Below are 23,257 nucleotides of genomic sequence, written 5' to 3' on the forward strand. Positions count from 1 at the left end.
AAAAGGGAGAAAAGCAGTTACTATTTTCTCGTTAATTTTACAAAATTATTGGGCAGAAATAAAAACTCCACGTGACCAAACATGAAATGAAAGCATTTGGAATCTCCGCTCATTTTTTTTTTTAATTATATAAGCAAAGGCATTGTCTAAAGGACCCACAGGACCTATCCTTTTGTTTGGCTTTGAGTCCAAGCCGACTAAATCTTTCAGATTTCCTCTGGGTGGGTCTGATTGCTGGTGGGCTCCAGCCACCTGAGAAAAGCATCTGTCTTCCTGTCACCATGCCAACTGCTGGGGATTTCCCCCTTTCTCTCCCAGCCTTCCCAACAGTGTGGGAGCTACCCACTTCTCCACCTCGGAAGGAGCGCTACTTCTAACTATGTCTGCTTCTTCCCCTCTCCCTTTGTGTGAGGCAAGAACACTGGCAACGCAATTGTCTTTTGGAATATGATTTTTGTTCGGTTTTGTTTCCTAGATTTTCTTACTGACGTCTTTGTGTGGTAGAGCAGGCTGGGATCCCACTGCATTTACATGGCAACCAGGAAATCAGTCATCCGCGTTGCCGTGGTAACCAGAGATGTGGGGGAAGGGAAAAGTCCATTTATCACAGTGGGCTGTGTCCCTTGTTGTAAGCTTACAGAATTTTTAGACAAAGGTCATTCTGGAAAAACGGCAAACCAAAAGAAAACGAAAGGAAGGAAGGGAAAGAAAAGAAAGAAAAGAGAAGAAGGTCTCAAACTCTGGCCTTGAGACAGGCCTGTGCAGGCGCCGTCATCATGAAGCCGGAAGTTACTGAGCTTGTGGCACATGCCACACAGAGTAGAGGGTTTCTCTTTCTCTGCTGCACAGGACCCAGGGCTCTGACAGGTCAAGTCAGATAAAGGAAGTCTTCTAACCCCCAGGCTGCCTGAAGTGAGCAGTCTGCAGGGAAATTCAGGTATCCTTGTTGTAGAAGAAGACTCTGCCTCTGTGCAGTATGGCTGCAGTGGAGACAGAGCTCAGGGTGTTGTCTGGAGAAAAGCAGAAGTGTCCGTTGAGTCCTGTTTCCTGTCGCACTTGTTTAGTAGTTGAAATTAATCGGCTTTCAGATTCAAAGTGGATTTGGCTAAGTATTGTGACGTGTTTTTCATACGCCTGGTCATTAGAGTCTTCAATGAGGAAACCTTGACAGAATCCACTTACTGGCAGGTACCTGTTTGGTAACAAAGAGGGGTCTGGACCCCCCTCAGGCACAGATTTCCCTTCTAGGTTCACTGGTGTGACTTTTCGAGGAAGACTGTCACGCAAAATTGAGGAAGCACTATTTGCTTTTAAAAGTCTTTTATTGGCAACACCGGAACAAGCCAAGATAGGAATAGAGTGTTGGTGTGGCTGTAAAAGCTTTTTTTTCTCGTAAAATAAAGTCTTCCTTTTAAAATACGAAACAGGTTGTTCTTTTCCTGTACAAGCAGAGATGAGGAAATTGCTGACTTTCTCCTCCTCTCTGCAGACTGCCCCGTTTTACCCCTCTGTTCTCATCCCTGTACACGGCTCTAACATCCACCGCTCACTTTAAACCTTTCTTCCTCCTCTCCTTCTTTCTCTCGTGTCCAACCTAGCAGCAAATTCTCACAACCTTTATTTGAAAATATACACTGGCTTTCTCCTCCATGTCATCCTGAACCATGCTCTAACAATCTTTCTAAACAAACAAACATGTAGCCCAGTGCTGGTGGTGGCACAAGCCTTTAATCCCAGCACTGGGGAAGCAGAGGCAGGCAGATCTTTGAGTTTGAGGGTAGCCCATTCTACAGAGCATTCCAAGACAGCCAGGGCTACACAGAGGAACCCCATCTCAAAAACAAAACAAAACCCACGGGGGTGGCGTGGGGGAAACTTCAGGTTTTAGTTCCAGTTTCCCTTTGTGAAATCTTCTCTCTGGTCTTATCAGGCAGTTCAGACCCTGCAATGCCGGTCAGCCTATTCCTCACTCTACCCCACTGCTGTGCACCAACCACAAAACCCATTCAAATGTGGCTCCTGACAACCTCCCCATGCCACACCACACCCTAGAGCTCTCCTACTCCGTATTCCTTCCCCACTGTTCACTCCGCTCCTTGGAAAGCTTTGCCCATTCCCAGGGCCTTTACACACTTGTTGAACACCGTGCCCTAGAAACGAGAAGGCTTTCTCTCACTTTCCTCCCTGTTGTCTATGCAGAGAGCCTCCCCTACCAATCGCTTATGCTAGTCTGGAAACAAAAGGCAGGCAAGTTTTGCAGGAGGGAAGGGACTGGTTGCAGCGGTGTGTGGAGGGTTAAGGGAACCACAGTAAGATCCAGTGCCACAACCTGACTTGAAGGAGTTAGTGTTGCAGGAGCACAGACAGCTGCAGTCCTGAAAACATCAGGCATGTTCAGAGGACTTGTGGCTTTTGTGGGAGGAAATCAGAACCAAAGCAGTGTGGTAAGGAACATGCTGACCTCACTTCCAGCCCATCAGATGGGAAGCAGAGGCAGAAAGAGCCCAAGCGATACATTGTTATTGCAGAATGAATTCTCCCCAACACATGGCCGCTGGAAACAATAAACGTTAACTATTTCTTGTAGTCTCTGTGAGTCATGAGTTTGGGAGCTAGTCTTTGTATTTTCCGGCCCCTTGTCATGTGATATTATAGTCAGGATGTCTGTTATTTGAAAGCTTGCCCTAATTGGAGAGTCTGTAAGCCACTCCCAAGGTGGCTCGCAAGGCTTCAGGTGGCTGCCGGCTCTTGACAGGAGATCTGGGAGCCTTTCTCTCTCCACAGAGCTGCTCTTGAGTGCCCTTACCACATGCCACCTGGACTCACTGAATGGCTGACCGGAGAGGCCAAGCTCTAGTGCATTTGCAGCTTGCCCTTGACAGTCACACAGCTATGTTCAGTGCGAGGAGGGACAGCTGAGTCTGAGCAGGAGGCAACAAGAATAGTCAGGACTGAAGACCCATTCTGAAGATCCTGTCCTCTGAAGAGGACAGAGCAAAGAAAACCAGGAGTGAATCAGAAAGAGTGGGGGGGAGAGAGAGATCAAAGGAAAATAATCAGCACGGATAGCATCCTTTGAAAACCATCTTACTTAAAATAGACCATGCGTTCCCACCCTTCTGAACCCTTATTTTCCTTCACAGGGTTTAATGTGACACGATGTACATATATTTATCTGCTGACGGTTTTCTTTGTTGATTCCCTTTGATTGTATACACTTCGTGAAACAGGCACCGTATTCCGTTTCCTAGTAGGATCCTTAATAAGTATTTGCACGTTTGAACGTGTAATTATATGCAATTTTAGAGAAAGAGTAAGTGCTACTAAATGACTAATTCCGGCAACATTTCCATCCCTTTTAAACCGAATTTATTTCCTCCCTCCCCACTGAAAGAGTAAAATAATGCTGTTCAGTGAACACACTTTTGTCTCCGAGCACCTTACCTGTTGCCTATTTTACCTCCTCAGTTTCTTTGACTCTCGCTTGAAAGTTGTATTGTTTTGGATTGGATGGGAAGAGGTCCTGAATTTTAAAAGCAACTGTTCACCTTTCTCCCTCTTTACTTTTTTTTCTTTTTCTTTTCTTTATTTTTTTTGGGGGGGGGGGAGCTGGGCACTGAACCCAGGGCCTTGCACTTGCTAGGCAAGCGCTCTACCACTGAGCTAAATCCCCAACCCTCTCCCTCTTATAATAAGAACACATAAAACTGTGTTTTGTTTGCATGGCTGGCCTTTCTGAGTTATCTTTTTGGAGATCTTACTTTAAAGTGGGTCCTTAGGAGACAAATTCTTCTTGTCCTTCTTGAAATAAGCCAGCAGCACCTCTGGGAATGTCTCGTCCTCTGTGGTACAGGTAAGATGTGGAGGACTGCAGTCAGTGATGCCAGGAGGAGAGCAGCTCACAGCGGCGGAGCATGTCTATACAAACAATCCATGCGTGTGGAGTTATTCCCGTCAATGGATGCAAGCACAGTGGTAATCTCAGGATCAACTGCACTGAGGCATGCATGCAGGGGTGCTTTTCCTCCCTCAGTCTTCAAAGGCACCCTGTCGAGGAGCCATTTTCTAGGCAAGAGTAGGAGAAGCCAGTCCCTCACGTTATGAAGCAATTTCCTTTGGATGAGGGAGAGAGTCTAGTTATCAAAAGACGTGACTTGCTGCCATGGCCACAGCGTCATTGCTGCACCCCAAAGGACTCAGAGGTCCTCCCCAGCAAGTCTTTGTCCTCACCAGCACATCTAGGAGCACTTTTGTTATTATTAATAACAGTTGAAATGGCGGTGTGTGGATGTGGGGGAGGTCTGCCACGGTGCGTGTGTGAGCATCAGAAGACAACTTTTGGGAGCCGGATCTCTTCTTCTACCTCTATGTGAGTCCCAGAGATTGAACTCGGGTGGTCGGGATCTCATGGCAAGTGCTTGGCCCACCGAGCCATCTTGTCAGCCTAGAAGCTATGACCCTTATCAGTGCTAAATTTTGTCATTTGCTCAATACGATAGGTGGTCTCTGTTATTTCTGGGGCTCTTCATTCATTCACTTAACAAAGATTTAATGTGTGCTGTGCTTCCTATATACTAGTCGCCATGGAGACACTGGCTAGCCAGGATGAACCCATTATGACTGGTATCTCAAGGCCTCCTCAAAGTCTGATATGTTAGCATCTCGATTCTCAGCTGATGAGAGGTTTTGGAAGTAGGTGGATCATGAAGATCCACCAAATGGGAACAATCCCCACGGCAAGCTCCTGACTCCACGCACTGGCCACTTCAGCCACTGTGTTTTCCCCATCACAATGGACTATATCCCCTGACCATGAAGCAAAACAAATCTCTCATCTCCTAAGCTGCTTCTGTCACCTATGTGGTCCCAGCACATAAAGGTAACCAAAATGGTTCCCCAGTTATCCCCGAGGAATCGTGCTGACAAATCTATGCTCTGAGGAAAGAGATGGTCCTCACTCTTAATCTGCTTTGCCTCACTTAGACTGAGACTCAGGCTGACATATTCAGGGGTGAATACTATTAGCTACCGTTTCTCAAGAAAGGTTAGTCTTGCATGCTACTCCCTACTCTCTTTAAGCCAATATGATTCCATAGTCTCAGTGCCTTTAACAGCTGGGCTCGATGGCTGTGGGAGAGAACGAGCCCGCAGTACACAAATCAGGGTGTAATGACACCTTCTGAAGAACTCTTTAGTGAGCCTTCTACTCCCTCTAGCCGGCCTGAAAAATGCCTGGCGCTCTGTTTCTTCTGTGAGAAAATAACGGCTCAAGAACTAACATTCCTTCTTCAATGCTGCTGCCCAGCAATTCAGTGAGCCATCAAAGTCCATCTATGCGTGCAAGCGGGCAAGAGTTACTAGTATGTGAATTTGTTCTTCCCATTGTGCCCTTCTGTTTTCACTTCCTGTACGTGCCTGCAGGTCGTAGCTTTGTTGGCACGGGTCATGGTTACTCTCTGCAAGAGGGAGAGGGGGAAAACAGAGAACAGGGAGAGCTAAGACATGGAAAGAGAATTAAGGGGAACTTAGTCAGAGAAGGCAAGTCAATCAGAGCAGCATAGAGCTTGCTGGGCATGATAGGAGTGTGGCGCCGCTGGTGGTGGTGGTGATGGTGGTGGTGGTGGTGGTGGTGGTGGTGGTGGTGGTGGTGGTGGTGGTGGGTGGAGGTTTCGGTGGTGATGGTGGTGTGGTTGTGTGGTGGTGGAGGTAATGGCGTGGAGGAAATGAAGCGTGATAACGAGATTAGGCATATGAAAGGCGTAGGGACAGCTTCAAGGCTGTAAAGCCTTTGGGCTGTGCAGAAGATGTAAGGAGTGTTCCTGGCTGTACTCTGGCCTCTTGTAAGGCTCCTCCAGAGAGTCAAGCACAGAACGGCTTTCCTTCCTCTTCTCCATCTCGTTTTAATTCTTTAAATTAGTTTTTGTGGCCAGACTATGCTTCTTTATAAACATGTCGGTGCCAAAATGGAAGAAGGCATTGCCCCCAGACTTCTTTATGGTTGCCTACATAACAAATATTCAGAATTTGGTTACATATAGCATGGCTTCCTGCAGTTTGTAGAAGGGAGAGAGGGAGAGGGGAGGGTGGAATTCTTTACAGTCTGGCTAAGTTCTCATCTCAGACACTCGCGCACACACACACACACACACACACACACACACACACACCCTGCTTCCGAAGTATCCGAAGAAATACAGAGGCTTGAGAATTTTGCCCCCGTTGTTGCCTTTCAGTAAGCAAACTTCTATGAATAAACTAAGCTGCTACATTAGTGAGGAAAACACAAAGCGGCCTGAACAGAGCGGGAGTCAGACATACAGTGGGTCGACATTAAAACAACTGTGTTGAAGTGGAGTGGGGGCAAGGCAGAATGAACCTGCAGAAGAGAGACCCTGCTCTGTCTGCCTACACGGCCAGGGGAGATTTTGGGCTTTTGCCTTTTCTCATGCTGGGACAAAAACCCCTTAAAAAAGCCACTTAAGAAAGGAAGGCATCAGAGGGCATCATCGATAGTGGTTAGCAGAGGAAGTAGGCAGCCAGCTTTCCTCCTCTTCCCTGTTCACTCAGCCTGGGCTTTCATTCCATGGAATGATGACCACCCCCCACCCCCAACCCCATTTAAGCACCTCTGGAAACATCTTCACAGACATGTCCAGCGATACGTCCTTTTCATTTCAAGTTGACAACAAAGGTCAACCACCGTAGAAGACAGACCGTGTTGAGCGATGCACAGGGGGCTTTCCAGAACATATCCTAGAGAGGAGCATGAGGGTGTGGCTAGAGGTAGGAAAATACATTGGTACAGAGGTGGGGGCTGCACGGTGGGCTCCACCCACTGGTAGACATGAGACTGACGGAGGCAATACGGCTGGAGTGGGAGAGGATGATGTCACACAGAGTGCTGTGCAATGAGTTTAGGCCTGCTTATCATAAGCCGCGGGGAGTGAAGGAAGGTAGGAATGAAAGCAGGGCAGTGACGTGGTCAGCTCTTCATTTTGGAACTGAGATTCTGGTGAGGATGACTTAGAGGAATGGCCGGAGGTAGAAGCCCACAGTAGGGAGCCTTGCAGTCACACAGGAAAACCCAAAGCAGTGGGGACAGAAGGTGGTGGCAGGGGAGGAGAGAGAGACATCTTGGGTAAAGAGGTAATTTGGAGGTAGCAATCAAAGACTGATTGACTTTGGAATAGCCAAGAAAAGGGGGTCTGCAGCTCTCCTAATAACTGTGTGTCCAGTTGGTCAATGTGCCTCCTTAAAGAAAATGGAGACTACAGAGAGAGGAGTAGGCTTCAGATGAAAGTAATATTTAGAACGCCTATGAGCTGCTAGCCAGAATGCTCAAAAATACAGGGAGGACATCTGGCTAAAATGATGCCCTTTGAGTCCCCCATGGGCCCCCACTATGAAACAAATGTAAGGAATACAACAGGGCATTAATTTCTGCAGACAAGAGCAGTAGTGAGTGTTTCCGATTTCTATCTCACCAATCACGTGTATGTGAAATAGCTCGCATCTGACAGTTGAATGCACAAGCATTTCTTCCCATAAGTAAATGCTCATTTTTTTTTCTTCTATGAAATGGCAACGTCGTGGACCCGCTGTGAGGGCTTCCTAGGTTTGTGTTCCAGCTCAAGCTGGATTAATCTCTTCCCCTGGTGGAACCAAACGCTCACACTTGACTCCTTCCTCCCAAAAGAAGAAGTTGCTGGAACGGAAATCAATGAGGTCAATAACAGGAAGTGGACATCTTAAAATCTGCTTCTTTAGCTTGAGGAGTTTGGTTGCTCTCTCCTGGGGTTGGGCAAAGGAACCTCCAGGGAGGTTTATGACCAGAGCTGACAGGGTAGATTAGGAGGCGGGGACAAACTCCTAGTGATTTGTTTAAAAGGGATTTTCTTATAAAAACTTAAATAGAAGTACCAACCTTTTTCTCATGGAGAAGTTGGAGGAGGGAGGGAGGGACAGAGAGAAGGAAGGAGGGGCTAAAAGAAAAGAGCTATTTGAATCTACTGCTAATGCTAGATTCAGCTGGTTTTAAAATGACCAAAGCCTTGTTTTTATAATTTTCCCAAACTTTAGAGACCTCCCCGCCCCCGCCCCGACTTAGGCTTAGCATCACACACACACACACACACACACACACACACACACACACACACACACACACGGGAGCACACACACACACACACACGGGAGCACACGCACACATACACTCTATAATATCGTATCACACACACACGCGCACACACACAATAATATTATCTATATGTATGCATATCACTTACATTGGATGTTTCTGATGTTGGCAGGGTTCAGGCTAGCGTCAGAGTCCCTTACAATAAAAAGGCTTCCGAGAAACTTCATGGAACTTGAAATCAAAATAAAAGGGATCTTGGGGTTGTCTCGGAACATTTCGCCGAGATTAAATTCTGTGCCTGCCAGGGTATGTGAGGAAGGCATGTGAGATTTTCCTATCAGATTCCCTCCTGGTGAATAGAGGTAAGACAGGGCCTTTTTCTTTAAAATATATTTTTATTTATTTATTTTATATGAGTACACTGTCACTATCTTCAGGCACACCAGGAGAAGGCATCAGATCCCATTACAGATGGTTGTGAGCCACCATGTGGTTGCTGGGAATTGAACTCAGGACCTCTGGAAGAGCAGCCGGTGCTCTTAACCACTGAGCCATCTCTCCAGTCCAGGACAGGGCCTTAAAATACAGTTGCAGATTATTTCTAACACTTGAGAAGTTTAGCTTTCTAGGCCTGGCTTCTGAGGGAGGATGAATTTATTTATTATTTACATTTGGATAGCCCAGGGGAGCCTTGAGCACGAAGTGATTCTGCTGTCTCAGGCTACCACACATCACCTCTCTTCAGGAACAAGGGCTCCCACCTCACCTCCCTGCTGGTGTTTAAACTGTACCTTCCTCCAAAGTGCTTCCTTAATCCAGAGAAAGAACAACTCAAGCCTGGGGTAAACTGTTACCACAGCATCGGGGCTCAGCTGTGAACATAACTGTGGAGGCAGGCAGGGGAACAAACACTGGCCTCCCACTGGCTATTGACTGCCCAAGCCACTTGAGTTTCAATCTCTTGTAAACACTATATGCTAGCCGTAACTGAGGATTTTCTCTGCTCCCGGAACTGCTTGAAGTGCCGAGTGTCTATCTGGTCTTACTCAGTTCTCTGATTTTTCGCTTTAACATATGGTATGCTTTTTGCAAGTACGGAAACTGAGGCACGTAGAAATTTAAGTCATTTGTCTAAGTTCACAGGCAGGAATGACAGCTCAGAGGAGGGAGTCTGTGTCTGGGCTGGGAATTCGGACCATTCCAACCCACTTCATTCACACTCTTCTCAGCCTGTTCTCACTGCTATGTCTTCTACCTCAGCATTGCAGGACTTGGCCTAGCTCCCATGTCCCAGAAGAAGTCCCGTGGGGCCATTATTTTCTAAGCATATGGGTTAAATAAAATCTCAGTGGTAGGGAGACCTTGGGGGAATGAAGCTTCGGGAACGTTGGCCACAAAGGAAAAACTCAGCATCGAGAAGCTGCCAGCTGCCTGGGAATGCAGATAGGCGATAAATCAGGAGCTGCTGGCTGGCCAGCCGGCTCAATAAAAACAGCAGCTCCAGTTCAGAATGAGGAAGCAGTTTAGGTGTCCAGGAGACCCACTGAGGCACTGTGTGGACACTGTTGGGAGATGAGAAAGGCTTGGAGGAGACAATGCAGTAGGGAGCTGGGGATGGAGGGGCACTGGAACAAAGGGGTCGAGGGGATTAGAGCCAAATTACCACCAGCAGCAGCAGCAGCAGCAGGAGCAGCAGCAGCAGCAGCAGACAAAGCCACTTAGAGGAAGCCTTGAAGTGGCGGGAGAAGCAAACAAGAAAGCTGGTTTGCTACCCGACACTAAGAGAGGAGGAAGTGGGAGATGCGCCGCTTCCTGTAGAAATGATGATTGAAGACAAAGCTGGGTGGGGACTTAGCTTGGGCTTCAGGGGCTGCTATTCAGACAGACACTCCACGACTCCTGGTGGGCAACTCCTACTAAGGCTGGGCTGGGGTGGGCTGGGCTGAGCTGCGCTAGGCTGGGCTGGGCTGCGCAGGCTGAGCTGGGCTGGGCTGGGCTGGGCTGGGCTGGGTTGGGCTGGGCTGGGCTAGGCTGGGCGGGCCGAGCTCACCACCCATCTGCTCCACCAGGGGAAGCTGCTCTCTAACCAAGCCTCCGGAGCCAAGCAAGGTAAAGGACACGTTTTCCATGTAGCTCCTTTTGAATTGAAATGAAATGACCATGCCTGTGGGTTTTAGGGTGGGATTTCTTAGGGAAGCGAGGGATAGTGCTTCAGGCTTGGGGGAAATGATTAATGGCGGGATTTAATTTTCTTTTCCTCCCAGAATGATGGTCAGATTTGTGACACATTTTGTTCGGGGTGTGGGGAACCACCCTCAGTGGTAGGAAAACAAGCTGAATGTAAGAAGTGGTTTGCTTCGCCAGCTCCGCAGTCCGGCAGGGCTGAGTTGCAGTCAGCTGGGCTGTGAAGCTGCAGTCTGGGCACCCGAGCGTGGCAGATCCTTGTTTTGGGTTGTAAGAAGTGAAAGATGTTAAGCCCATTCATGTACGTATATATTTCGGTGGGCCGTCTCTTTGCAATATTATGGCTGTGGTTTGGCTGTGAGGAGGTTGGGATCTTTTGTAAGTAGATTTTTTTTTTTAACCAACAAAGGCTCGCATTTCGCGAACGAGGGACAGTACTATACGGTTCCTCTAAGGAACCCTTGTCTTCCTCTCTTTGCTGCTACGGTTCCTCTAAGGAACCCTTGTCTTCCTCTCTTTGCTGCTACCGTTTCTTAGAAGGTCTTACCCTAAAGTTGCATCCTTATTTAAAGGACCATGGCCTGCCCGTAACTTGCTGAAAATCGGATACCCGTGTGTGAATGGATTTAATGCCTGTATGGACTTTACCCGTCTCTAGATCAAAGCGATTGTTAATTCCAGACAGAGATAATATCAAAGTGAGCCGGTTTGTTTCCTTCTATGTGTATGCTGTACACTGAAGGAATACAATCAGAACGCAGTTCTTATTCTGTAAATTTTCTTAAGCACTGGATGCTGATGAGTGTGAGACGGTGACTGGTTCGCGTTTATGAATGGCATATGTAAAAGTGCAGTAAAGGGGTCTGACGGGCTTGAGCTGAGATCATGGGCTTTCTTTGGTAGGATGAATAGTTTAATAAACAGTGGCATGATTTTTAAAAAATCTTCAACAGAAGTGTGGTTATGCATAAGAGAGCATTGACTAAAATGATTTTACATATATATATACATATGCATATATATGCTAGAAGGAGATAATTTTTCAAAGCAAAGAAAGAACCTCATGTGGTAGAATGAAAACAATAAAATGCCATGTTTGAATGCTCATGAATTATTTAAAATACAAGTTTTCTTAAACAACCAGATATACCAATAGAGAAAGTACGCACTTTTGTGACAAAATTATTGTCAGTTGGAGACGCCACACAATTGAGATTCTGTTTTGTTTCGTCACCTTTATGAGATCAGCTTAGCTTCTCAGAATTTGAGTAGCGGTTTCTTTTCTGAGGCAGGGCGCTTTTACGGGCAGGGAAGAAATAAATCTTTATTTTCCGGAGCATGTGTAGGAGTTGCTGAAAAGCATTGGGCTCTTGGGAAGGGGTTCTTGGATTTAATCAAAGCAAGTCGTTTCAGGATTCCAATGTCCCCATCGCATCCTAGAGTGAAACACCTAGCACCATTCTTTTAGCTGGAGACTAGATTCAGAGTCTGGTGATTGAGCTGTGTGTCCCTAAACGAAATAGGAAGCTGGGCCTCTGGACTACACGGAGGGAGGGCAGGACTTTCCTTTCATACTCATCTGTCTACAGCCTGTTCCGCAGATGATGCCGCCGACACCCTGCTTTGTTTGGGGACGTCTAGAAAATGTGTGCTACCCCTCCCATGTGCCTCATGGGAGAGTGAGGAGATGAAGCCTTGGCCAGCAGGCATAGTAGAGTCAAGGGAGCCCCTGCTATCTGTCTGGAGGCAGCCAAGTGGTGCCTGCTTTGTGCACGGCAGGAAAACACTTCCTTAATTGTTAAATTTCCAGCTCGAGCGAGCGAGCAGCGGCAGATCTTCGAGGATGAGGGCAGAGTTCTTTCTTAAGCAAGAAACAGATGGGTGGGTGTGCTTGCTTCTACAGTGCAGAAGGAGGCTATTCCCACCGCTCTGGCCATACAGAACACTAACAGGCATTCTTTTGCTCAGGGTATTTGATGGCTGGAGAGGGTGTCAACACACACTGAAATTTTAATGGTGTGTGCGTGTGTGTGTGTGTGTGTGTGTGTGTGTGTGTGTGTGCGTGCGCGCGCGTGTGTGTTTTCCTGACATATGGTCAATGACTGAATGGAAACATGACTCTTATTATTTTATGGCCAGCCCTGGGCCTCATGTGATGGGTGTGTAGTGATACCTTTAGCTGAGTAACTTTTTAAGTCCGATTCTCCAACTCTTAAGTCTGAAAGCAGAAAACCTATTCACAAAAGATCAGTGTGGGGAAAAGAAAGGAAGGAGGAAGAGGGCCAAAGGCACACTTTGGAAGCAAAACGCCCTGCCTTTGGATCCCACCCCACCCACTGCCGCTTCTTACTATGTGACTCAGGGCATGAGCGTGTGCACCTTCGTTTCTCCCTCGTGAAGAAAGCACAACAGCACACAGTCAGGGTTTTATGTGACCCGCCCGGCCTTTGCTCATGCGTGTGGTGGGTAAGTGAGTGCTGGGTATAGAAAGGGGCTGACGCTCACTTTGTCCCTCTGTAGTGACATCAGGAAAAGTTAGCTTAGTCTTGGTCTCTGCCACTGCCGCTCAGAATGGAGACTTCTTTATTGTAAAAGAATGTCCATATAAAAATGCGCCACTTGGGTAACTTTTAAGCAGGTAGTTCCCTAGCATTAAGCATAATTACATTAATGTTCCCTAGTATTCCGTTTAGTCAATTAATGTGCTATTTTTCCATTGTTCACCCCCCTGAATTCTTTCTCATCTTATAAAAGAGAAGGCTGATAAATATTAAACGATAACTCCCCTTTTCTCTGTAGCTCATTCTCTATCAAGAACCATCACGCTTTGCCCTAAATCTTATGAGTTTGACTAAGAACCTGATGGCGACGGAATCACACAATGTTTCACGATGAGCTTAGTCCATCTTCTAGATTGTCTCCAAGGTTCACCTGTGTTGTAACACGTTTGAGAATTCCTTACCTTTTTAGATTGAATAACATTCCACAACATAAATCTACCACATGTTGTTTGTCCATTCATCCTTTGATGAATACTTGGAACAGTTTTTGGCGATTACAAACAATGCTGCTATCCATATAGGTGTAGAGAGTCCCTGGCCTCTGTGTTCAGTGTTTGAGGAGCCACCATATTGTTTCCTATAGCAGCTACACAGCCTGACCTTCCACCAGTCCAGCACAATAGTTCTTTCTAGTTTACCTGCCTCTTCCCCGGTGCCTGTGGTTGATCCTTTTTGTTTATTTGTTTTGATGATTGCCACCCTAAGGTGGGGTGGAATTTCTCTGTGACTGGATTTGTGGTTTCCTGGCTGTGGTCACTGAGTCTCATAACACTTCCTACCCCATCTTGCAAGAGCAGACCTTATGTGATTGACGTTTTCCCAATGATTCCCGACTTTCATTTGCTTTTGGCCACTGGTGCATCTTCGTTGAAGAAATGGCCATTCAAACGCTTTCCGACTTTTAAAATTATGTGTGTGTGAATGTGAGTACAGGCAAAGGTATCAGATCTTCAGGAACTGGAGTTACTGGAAATTGTGAGATGCTTGACATGGGTGTGGAAAGACTATCTTGAAAGGTGGTTCCTGAGGAACAACCCTGAGACCACATTGTGGCACAGAAACACACACACACACACGCACACACACACACACACACAGACACAGACACACATATACAGACACACACGTACAGACACACACAGAGAGACGCACAGACACACACAGAGACACATAGACACACACACAGAGACACACAGACTCACACACAGAGACACACACACAGAGACACATAGACACACATACACAGACACAAACACACAGACACACACAGACACATAGACACACATAAACAGACACAAACACACAGACACACACAGAGAGACACATAGACACACACAGAAACACACAGACACACACAGACAAACACAGAGAGACACACAGACACATACAGAGAGACACACAGACATACACACAGAGACACACAGACATACACACAGAGAGACACACAGATACACACACACAGAGACACACAGACACACACAGACACACACACATACACACACACATGCACACACACACTGTCCTATACAAACACTCACACACTCATGCACAAGCAGCACAATCAACAGCAGAGGGTGCTCAGTTATCTTTGAGTGATTGCCTGTTTCTTTCAAGTAGTTTGACTGCAGAGGCTTGAAAAGGCAGGCGGAGCCTTTTAGCTTGCAGTACTTGCAGTAGGACTTGTGCTTGCTTAGTGGGAAGACGGAAAGACCAGTCGGTGTCTTAACTGCACCATTGGCCTAGTTGCGTTCTCCTGATCCTCTCTCATGTGCCTAGTCTCTGAGGCAGGAGAGAGCATGGAAATTAGGTTGCTGGCTTCTCCTTGGGATTTACCACCCTGTCAGCAGGTGGTTGTTTCTTGAAAGCTCTCCTCCCCCATCCCCATCTTTCTCTTTTCTTCTTCTTCTCTTTCTCCTCCTTCTCTTTGGCCTCCTCCTCCTCCTCTTCCTCTTCATTCACTTTCACTCTCCCATGCACTCACAACAAAGTCTGCACAGCCTCAACCCCTCCTCGCTTTGTTCCTTGCAGTTGGGCCACGCCTCTCTGTTTCTAACGTGTTACAGGACTCGAGAGTTCTTATTACTTCAGGTTTTCTGTTTGTCTTCATGGGTCTTAGGTCACACAGATCACTATTAAATTGAGGCCGTTTAGAAGCAACAGAAATTAATTTCTCCCAGTTTTTGAGCCTGAAGATGGGAGACCATGGCGCCAGCAGATTATAGGTGTTTGGTGCTGCCCTCTTCTACAAGGATATCTGTCCCAGGCAAAGACCCCTCCTCTCTAACCCACTGCAACCACACGAGGGGTTAGGTTCCTACATATGAATGGGGGAAAGGCACAAGCACCAACCAGAGCCACGTTCAGTCTGTGTTTGCCCTTCCTTTGCCTTTCCTTCGAAGCGAGGGTAAACCCTCCACCCAGACTTTATTCCGTTCTCTCTTATTTAAGCGATGACAATGATTTTCCTTCCTGCGTAATGGGTTTCTTCACTTTTAACGGCTGTTTTTTACTGTGTGTATTTATGTGTGTGCACAAATGCCACAGTGTACATGAAGTCTGAGGGCCATTTGTGGGAGTCAGTTCTCTTCCTATCATGTGTATCCTAAGGACTGAATTCAGGGTGTCAGGCGTGGTGGCAAACACCTCATCAGCCCAGGGTTTCATTCCTTACTTTACCTTATTTATTTATTTTTACCTTACTTTACCTTGCCTATTTACTACCTTGTTTTTGTTTTTCCTCACACGCATAACTTAAACAGAATCTACTGCCGACAAAGCTTACCTTGACTTTGTTTCTTTCTTTGTTTGAAATAGGCTCTCACAGTGTGGCCTCGGCTAGCCTTGAACTCGGGCCTCAGTGTCCCAAGTACTGGGAATAGGGGTGCATGCCACCATGCCCGGCTCCACTTGACTTTTGTAACCTCTACTGGCTCCCTGGTTTTCTCCATGCCTGTTGATGGTGCCCAGCTCCACTAACTCCGATGTGGAATGTCAGGTTCTTCTGCCCCTTCTCTTTCCCTCTTCCCAACTCAACACTCTTCCCTTTGGTTTGAATCACTGTTGTGTGTGGGGGTCAGTTCTCATATCTGATCTCTTCCTGCTTTCTAAGCAGAGCAAACACAGGAGAGCACCTAACCTCTCAGGTGCCAACTGCATTTTCACACCTCGAATCCACCCCTACGATGCCATGGCTACTAACGATTGGCGCTCTCCTTTCATTGTTTCCTTACTAAGCAACCCGAGTGGCAGTAAAGCTGAATAGCTATTGCGTTAGGGATTGGAAGTAACCCCCATACTGTCTACTGGTTTCTATGGTGATAACAGTCTCTTGGTCAGGGCCTCTTGGTCTCTAGCTCGCCTGGTTTGTCCTTCCCCTAGATTAATGCCCTTACTTCCCCTTCTGCATTTCTCTTCACAGCCCAGCATTTGTAAAGAGCTAGATCCTGTTTGTTCCATAAAGCTCAGATCAGGGGTTAACATCCTTCTGCTACTTCCCCAATAAGCAACGGTATCTTTAATTCCCTGATTATCCATTCCTACATCATAGCACTGGCCTCATTCTGGCTTACCTGTTAACTTTGTACATGCATTCTCCTTCGAACAATGCAGCAGCAAGCACCTTGAGGAGAGCGACTACGTTGGGTTTTTGTCTGTCTCCATCAGAGCACACACTGATTTGCTTACCATCAGGATGTCCAATGAACTTGCTCGAGCGACCCCATATTTTTGACGCAGAGTGAGCCAGACATAAAACTTGTTCTCTGGGCAGTCGCTGACCACTGTGACAACTAGAGAGATACAGAAAAAGAAATTACAATTCAGTTAGCCAGTCTGGCCACAAGTCTGGAATGACTGTCTGTCCCCTGCCACCTGCCCTTTGAGATGCCACGGAACAAAACAGGCCAGTTCTTTCTTTTCTTGGAACTTAAATTCTAGTTTTGAGAGAGACCCAGCAAACATGTAAACCGGAGGCTTGTGGATCTGGCTGCTCATTAGAAGCTGCAAGGGGTACTTTGAAGGAAAGTAAAAGCTCGGTGCCAGCTTTTTTTCCCCATTAAAGCCACTCAGGACTGGAAACCACAGGCAAAGACAAATCATAATACAAGAACATATCAGCCGCCACTGTGTGTTGCCTTAGATAAAAGGGGTGGTGGTTGTATCTGTTGCATAGGTGATGGTGGAGACGATGAGGATCTAGTGTTTCCACACAGAAAGTAGAAGTACCTTTCTGAAGTAAGGCTGGGGTGAAACCCCAGAGGCACTGTGCCCTTCCTCCCACACAGGCAGGATGGCTTACAGACTCTCTTCTACTGGAAGCAGGCTTTCGGTCAACCCAGACAGGCTCCAAGGCAGAATGCTTGGCTACTCCACTGAGTATTTGGCCTGGGTTAGATTTTATTTAGATCAAATTGATTTGCACAGTCAGGAAGACTTCTCCATTTAATTATAGATTTTTTTTCCTACACTGCAATCAACTCAACAGGGCTTGTTGTCTGAAGTAAACACTGTCTTTATTGTTTAAAGTAACCTTAGACACACGATATTCACCTCTTAGATGAGTAAAGAGCAGAAAGCGATGATTTCTGGCCTTAATTATTTTTGGGGGGGAAGAAGCAAAAACCGCTTACAGAAGAGTCATTCCGCCAGAGTAAAAGCACTTCCTCCTGTGAGGAGGGATGAACAGCCCCACCTTCAACAAGCCAGCTGAGAACCAGCGTTTGCAAGCATTTGGTGTGTGCCCTAAACTTTCTATGTTACAGTTTCCGACTCGTCTTTAAATTAGCCACATGAAATGAACTTTTTTTTTCCTGTCAGAATATTTTGAGCTGCTGGTGAGGGGGAAAAAAAAGCCATTGCCTAAACAGAAACAATAGAGGTTTCTCTCAAGATCCAAGTCTGTTACTGAGCAGCTGGGCAGCGCCTTAAGGGGCTGAACTCTTAGACTTTCCACTCTGACACCCTCAGCTGATTTGCTCTTGGGCTAGCTCCCGTCAGTATGCGGTGCTGCTAAAGTCCACACAGGGGGTAGCTCAGTGTCCACGGGCACAGCTGAGGGCCTGAGTTCTTCTCATGAAGTTCGTTTGCTTATTCGTGACAGTGTCTCACTCAGCATACTAGAGCTCATCGAGTAGCCCAGACCGGCCACAACCTCATAACCCTCTTGCCCCAGGCTACTAACCACAGGGATTACAGGTACAAGCCAAGACACCCGTCACTCAGGTATCCCTTTCAGAAGCTGAAAAAGCAGCCTGTGCACTGGGTAGGAATGGGCAGGAACTTCTCAAGTACAAGGTAGCCTGGGCTCCACAGGGCAGTCCAGTGCATAGACGTTACATGGACAGACAGCTCCTGTCTTAAGAAATAAAGGCTAGAGATGTGTCTCAACCACAGAACAGTGGCCTGTATGCACAAGACCTCAGATGTGCTCCACAGCACTGTGAAAGAACGGAGAGAGAAAGAAGGAAAGAAAAAGAGGCCTCTCTAGCTGACTTCCCCCTCCTGACTCACACGAGCCGAAGGAGCCACTGTGATTGGCTAATTCCGGAGTTTCCTTCTAGAGGCCTTGGAGCAGCCCAACCTCTATGAAAAATACGATCAATAGAACCCCAGAGAAAAGTCCACTACTGTTAACAAAAAACAAAGAGTTAGTGGCCCCAGGACAGCTGTCAGTATATTCTGCTATTGTTAGTTCCATTTTGCAAGTGAGGGTACCAGGACTCAGGAGGATTAAATAGCTTCCCCAAATCACATAGCTTGATCTTTGTGGTTTCCCTGAAGCAATGAGAGTTTCCCCGTCTCTGAGAGCAACATGCATTCACTCGCACACATATCTACACACACAGACACACAGACACACAGAGACACACACACACACACACAGAGACACACACAGACACACAAACACAGACACATACACACACAGACGCACACACACACAAATTGGTCCTCTGTGACTGGTCATGCAAATCGATTTGATCTAAATAAATCCAGCCTGGCCTGAGTATTGAGCTCAAAGGCCAAGGACTCCGTGACTAGTGTTTGTCTAACTTAAATGAGAAGCCTGTTTTCTCCTGAAGCATGTATTTTGTTGATTACTGTGCCTGTAAGTGAGGCTTGAATGGTCTCTGGCATTTCTGATTACAAGTTCCTTAGACAACAGGCTTCCACTCTTCCCCTCTGGAGGGAAGTGTGTGCTGGGCTTCATGGTGGGCATGGTAGCCTGTTCTCCTCCGCCTGCCTTCCCCTCAGGTGGTGTATTTCCGGGCAATGCAGGCCTGCAGCAGTAGGGAAGAGGTGAGATTTCAGTGTTGTGACACGTTTCTGTGTGTTCTCATCGTAACAGACAGGCGATGGTGGGAGTATGCTTTCTCTGCAGTCGATGATGGAGTGCCTGCCTCCTACTCTTACATTTACATTCTCAAACAGGAAAGTAAAGTTAATTTCTAGGCTTTGCCAACAGAGCCCTGTTTAAGAAGGGTGTTCATCTGATCTGTGTCGAACCATATTTAAAAAATTAGGAACAGAAACCTTCACTGCCATTTTTTTCTTTATTAGATATATTTATATATTTCTTTACTTACATTTCAAATGTTATTCCCTTTCCTGGTTTCCTGTCCGTAAGCCCCTATTCCCTCCCCTCCCCCATACGGGTATTCACTGCCATTTTTAAGGGTTTCCCTGGAGTGAACTGATTGATCTCTTGCCTTCCCCTCCCCTTTTTAAAAGACTTTATGAATGTATTTAGTGTAGGAAAATAAAGAGGGTGAATAGGAATTGAGTGGTTACCCAAGATTACTGTGGAGTGAGAATCACTTGGGGAAGTTGCTGAAAACTTTCTATGCCTCTGTCTCCTTGTCTGATGGATGTAGAGTGTTCATCTGTCATATGCCTGCTATTCCATAGGTTTCATATTGCCACCAACCCGAAGGGTTGTAAGAATCGTATGTGAACATATTCCCTGGCCATTGGCAGGGAGGGTGGAGGGAGGGAAGCAATGGCAGCCGCACCCCAAAGCTTGGGTTTGAAAGTGAAGAGCTCTCTGTACTGACCTGTAATGACTGTGGAGTTGAAGTTACAGACAGGTTTTTCTGGGTATAGAAGGGCCATTATCCTGGTATACAGCCTTGTCTGCCCTAACTGGGAGTCCTTTGGTTTTCCCTTAAAAACCATCAGAGTGGCTATTGGGTTAATGCATGAAGCATGTACAGAATTCTGAAGATAGCGATTTTTTAAATGCCCATTTTGTAGCACTTCTGTCTATATAATGTTACTGAGCGGGGACGATAATTAGGTTTAGATCAGTAATTTGTGTTTCTTTTCTTTTTTTTTTTTTTTTTTTTTTGCTCTTTTGAAATAAGGCTTAGTTCCATTTCTCACAGAGGAAATTGGTATGCTAAAATGGTTAGCAGATCTTTCTTAAAGGGAGTCAGTAGCAGTATCAAAGTCAGACCTGTGGTGCTCAGCAGGCAAGGAGAGCTCTGTCTACAAGAACACCTTGTTTGAAGTGCAGTGTTCAAAGAGAAGGTAAAAGGCCAGGCCTGTGCTCTGTCTGGAACAGACCTCCCTAAACCCCATCGCCGTCTTCCAGCTACAGACAAGGATGCACAGTTTGTACAGGGCCTCAAATGATGTTTATTTAAAAAAAATTAAAATGATGTTTATTAGATAGAAAGAAGTCATTTTCATTTGCTTTAAGTGTCTGGGTTCTTTCATGTTTGAATTGTAAAAAATAAAATATTTAAACTTGGGGCATCCTGTAGCTGGTCTTTGCTAGTTTGTGGGTTCTTCTTGCTTCCGCCCTTCTCTACCCCTTTCCTTCCACCCTTTCAACCCCCTGGATAGGAGAGAAAAGGATAGAGAGGAAAGGGGAGAGATTCTGAATAAGTCAGGGGTTGGAAAGGGGATGGTGTTACTGTTACACCACGTCCTGCTGGTTAGGGGCATTGAGATTCCTGGGGCAAGTTTGATCTTTGTCATCAGGATATCTAATTTCTTCTTGTTGCTGTTTCTTCTTTACACACGACTATTTAACAAACTGTGACCAACAACCCCACCACACCTCTCAAAAGTCCCCAGAATTCCAAATGTCACACAATCACGAAAAACGTCTGCAGCTGGCAAAATCACACCCCTGCTAGAGCAGGAGGCGAATCATGGTCAGCTGCTGGGGACAGGTTGAAGCAGCCACACATCCCACATCTGGGATTAAAATGAAAACGTATTCTTATAATATTTCTGTGTTTTTTTTTAAAGAAATCCAAAATTGTCACCACGGCATCCATTTAAAAAAACGTTGATACTAAGATTTCTAATTATTCTTCTGCAACAGTTTGTGCTCCTGGATTTTAGTGATTTTGTTTGGTATTTCTTAATAAATATTTTATTTTGCCTAATTATTTCACTTGAGTCTCTAAAATTGCTTTATGGAATACTTAAATTATTTAGATGAGGAAGAGATTAATTACCTCCCATAGACAATTGTAAACTTGATGTATAAATAGATTAATCTTGGAACAGAGGGAACTGGCTCATTTTCTTTCTACTGTCTTTTTTCTTCTCCTTCTCCTTCTCCTTCTTCTTCTTTCTTCTTCTTCTTCCTTTCTTCTTCTCCTTCTTCTTCTCCTTCTCCTTCTCCTTCTCCTTCTCCTTCTCCTTCTTCTTCTTCTTCTTCTTCTTCTTCTTCTTCTTTTCTTCTTCTTCTTCTTCCTTTCCCTCCCCCGCTCTCTGTGTGTTTTCATTTCCAAGGAGAAAGTCCTATTGACTTTATGAATCCCTCCTCATAGTGACAAATATGCCAATAAAAGCTGAAAAATAGAAAAACCCAAAAACCTATAAATGGATTTTATAAACCAGCCAGAAACCTGTGTGCTGTGTGTCTGGGGCTTCTGGGGGAACAACCTGTGAGTCATTTTAACAAATACACTCATGATCTCATAGTGCCTGTGGTTTCCATGGTAATGAGGCCTGCCGAGCTGCCTTGCTTATGTTCCCGCAGAGGGAAGAAGGGGAAGAAAAGCTGAACCCTGAGCTTTGGCTTTAGGCTTCAGCCTGTCTACGGTGGGAGAGAGTTTAGGGTTCCCCTTGCAGATACTGGCACAGTCGTCCTGGAGGGGAGTGGAGAGACTCTGGGACTAATGCACTATTAGTGTTGGGGATTGCAGTTCACAGGGGAGAAAGGGACTGATTGGCACTCTCTGGGGGAAGGAAAGGACAAATGGTTTCTTTAGCTAATATATAATTACAGGTAAGTCTCTAAGGTCAACCTGATGAAATGATTTTGAGTGTCTGTGCACAGGGCTTTAATGATCTCCTAAAAGGCACCAGATACATCTGGAATATCATTATTGCAGGTTTAAATGATTCTCCCTCTGCTACTCAGAGGCTGGCTTCAAGTCTCTGATCCGATTCGTACATGGACCTGCTACCTTTTCGTCATTTACGGACTGGATTTGACTCCCTTATGTTGGGCAACCATCTTAGAATGCAGACCATTGGGTCTCCAAGGGACCACTGAAGTTAGAAGAGTTCTGCTAAGTCTGCCATTGCTCCTAAGGGTATCCAAATCAAAGCACACGCTTGTTTGATGGACATCCAAGATGTCCAGGGCCTCGGACATTAGTAGAATTTTCTAGAAGTCACTAGTTTCAGTTCCACTGAAGGGGAAGCAAAAGTCCAATCTAGAACTTTCCAAAATTCACCTTCACCAGGCTGGGGCCTCCTCTCACATGTGTGATCATTATATATTGGCTAAGACTTTTTATTCTTTAGACCAGGCCTCTTTAAGGCAGATTTTATTTGGAGTTTTATTAAAATTGAAATAAAGCGAAATCACTTGATTTTGTGCCCTCTACAACATTTTTGGTTCTAAACTACATTATCTATCTTGTTCTCAAAAGCAGAAATAATTATTATCCAAACATTGTTCTAGATTTGACCCTCTTAGCCTTAGTCAATAAATCTTGACCCGGGCCAGTAAGATGGCTTGAGTGGTAAAAGCATTTGCTGCTAAAAAATGTCAACCTGAATTGGACCACTACCTGAAAAGAGAACCGACTCTCACAAGCTGTCCTCTGACTTTCCCACAAGCACTGTGGTATACGTGTCCATATTCACATACGTACCCACAAGGAAGAACATGCAAGATAAATACATTTTAAAAACATAAACAATAGACCTTGACTTAATATTTTATTAATCATGAAAGTAATTCTTGGGGAGCGTTAAAAATTTGGAAATTGTAACATAAATTATGAGTAACGAGAGGAAGGATAGCTCTCATTTATTAAGTTCAAGTAATTTGTTATTTATTGGTCCAAGTAATTGATGTAGCAGGGGCCCAATTTTACAGTGGATGAAGGAAGTTAGAAAGTCTTTA

The 23,257-nt window shown here is 45.8% G+C and overlaps 1 protein-coding gene across 6 annotated transcripts in view; it reads left to right on the forward strand.

Moving 5' to 3' along the window:
• Positions 1 to 9,961: 9,961 nt before the first annotated feature.
• The window catches only part of Gng2 (G protein subunit gamma 2), a 100,839-nt gene continuing 87,543 nt past the window's right edge, over positions 9,962 to 23,257 (forward strand). Inside the window, exons 1-2 of one of the 6 annotated variants that reach the window (XM_039093680.2) lie at positions 9,962 to 10,039; positions 10,207 to 10,246. The gene's annotated coding sequence lies outside the window, so the exon portion shown is untranslated. Of the gene's footprint in view, positions 10,040 to 10,147; positions 10,247 to 10,540; positions 10,623 to 21,861; positions 22,127 to 23,257 lie in introns of those variants that run through there. The other 5 variants (XM_039093681.2, NM_031754.1, XM_039093682.2 and 2 more) reach the window with 5 other exon arrangements.

This window comes from Rattus norvegicus, chromosome 15 (genome assembly GCF_036323735.1).
Source record: "Rattus norvegicus strain BN/NHsdMcwi chromosome 15, GRCr8, whole genome shotgun sequence".
Taxonomy (NCBI): Eukaryota; Metazoa; Chordata; class Mammalia; order Rodentia; family Muridae; genus Rattus; species Rattus norvegicus.